General features: G+C 34.9%; 1 protein-coding gene across 2 annotated transcripts in view; it reads right to left on the reverse strand.

The window, feature by feature from the left end:
• Window positions 1-1,281: 1,281 nt before the first annotated feature.
• The window catches only part of STAB1 (stabilin 1), a 474,288-nt gene continuing 473,421 nt past the window's right edge, over window positions 1,282-2,148 (reverse strand). For both annotated transcript variants that reach the window (XM_075575004.1, XM_075575003.1), the window contains one exon: window positions 1,282-2,148. This exon is cut by the window's right edge and continues 707 nt beyond it. The gene's annotated coding sequence lies outside the window, so the exon portion shown is untranslated.

Genomic DNA, 2,148 nt, shown 5'->3' on the forward strand with positions numbered 1-2,148 from the left:
TCTTCTGAAGTATTTGAAATCTTTCTGAAAAAGAAATAATACGTGAAATATTATTATTTAACACATCTGCATCACACCAACACAGGTCCTTATGAGTTATATACATTTTTGACATAATATTTATGTGATCACTGTGCACTGATTTTTTCTAATATATATATCCAGTGTTCCACAAATCCGGTCGCGACTGGATTTGACCCCGTGGTGACCTCATGGCCGCCCAAGCAGCGCACGCGGTTCTTTGTAATTTTCCCTGCTCGCGCTGAGAAAAAAACAGTCCCCCTACCTGATTGGTGACTTGGCTTGGTGCGCTCCCAGGATTTTTAAAGCGAATCCTTAAAGCTAATTATATGCAAAAACTGCAGCCGTTCCACATCTCATTAGCAAAGGCTTATCTCCATGTTATTGTAGCATAACGTTGCACTAACTTTCAATAATATGACGCTGGGGAAGTATTAACGTTACCAAGATTCTCTATCACTTACAACTGTTACAGTTAATGCAAAGTTCTTTACAGGAGAGAACATTACTTAACATATTGGTATTGTACTTTGAAGATACTCCTTTTTAAAGTGAAAACATATATATCATTTTTTTACTGGGCCAAATGTCAAACAAACAGATATAAACCTCCACTGACCATTGCCAGTGGAACTTAGAGGTTCTATACTTTAAAAAATAGCAATGTGCTGGAAAAATATTGATTTATATCATTGACTCAATTAAACTCTATGGGTTTTTGTTTTTTTGATTGATTGAATAAGCGAGCAAAGACATAAACTAGACTTCGTGGCCCCTTTAGGTGTGTGGGTTTTTTTGGTTCATGAGTTCTCCACATATCTAAGATTTCAGGAGGCTCCTGGTCATTCCAGGGCATTTAGCAAATATAAACATTTAGGGTTCACTGAAGTTGCCGGTAGCTCAAGTAACATTTATTTCCAGCAAGAGACATAAAAAGAGAGCATACCAATAACAAAAAGTTGTCCTCTTATTAAAACTACTGATCTTTATTCTTTGGAATTTAAAATGATACTAAAAGCAAAGATATTTATGCAAAATGGAGGTGGCATATGTATAATGGGATCTATTAAAATTGACATCTCTAACCAATGCTGAGGATTGCGGTGTCAAAAGAATAAATGCAAGTAGCTACTTTGATGTTATCCCACATTATTGCTACAGAGAATTGCACTAAGCCAAGGAGCAACTGGATACACTGTATCCAATAACCATTGCAGAGAACACTTTTATGTTAAAGTAAAACTGAGCAGATTGTAATAAAGACCTTTCACAACATGTTTCCAGTTGATTTCTTTTATTTTTTTTAATCAGAATATGACCTGACAATAAGTCTAAAGTATTTATTAGGCGTATTACTTATAGCAATCTTCAATTCATCAACATGAGTCATGCAATCAATCAGAATAAAATACTGTTATATTTATTTATTGAACCATTTTACTGTGTTTGTTGCATTTATTAGAAGTTTTCAAAGTTAAAGAAATTCCCTTTTCTTTTTTTCTTAACTTAATTTCTTTATCTGTAATCCCTCATTTATATTGTACACATTGCTTTTTATTACTAAAAGCATAAAGGGATTATGTTTCAAAGGGATTATGCCTATAAAACCAGGGCAAAACCACATACTTATTTGAAAATTCTTCCACATTCTCCCTGAATAAATCCCAATGCAAGTCAATGGAAGCTGAAGAGATGCTAACAGTTATGTGGAACCTGATTCTTTATGGGCTAGACCAACAAATCTATTTTAAATCATAGCACATGAAGTGACATTACCTTAAACAGGAAGAGATGTTATGTTCCCTGAGGTTAACACGTATTCTTAAAGCTAAATAACGGCTGTTCTACATCTCATAAGCACAGGCTTCCCCTCATGTTATTGTAGCATCATGTGCCACTACGCTTGTGTTAATTAGATGTAGAACGGACATTGTATTAACTCTGATCCAGACTCTGAAATCGATCTTGTGGTCAAGTTGAGAAAGCGTAGAGTGAAATAATACTTTGTTATTTAAATTGTGTTTTACTATGGCTTAGACACTCAGATACTGCAAAAGCCCCATTTCCGTGTCTGGAGGTAACGCCAGATTTAGGAATAACCTAAATACTGTAACACTAACTCCCCAT

Source organism: Ascaphus truei, chromosome 17 (genome assembly GCF_040206685.1).
Source record: "Ascaphus truei isolate aAscTru1 chromosome 17, aAscTru1.hap1, whole genome shotgun sequence".
NCBI lineage: Eukaryota > Metazoa > Chordata > Amphibia > Anura > Ascaphidae > Ascaphus > Ascaphus truei.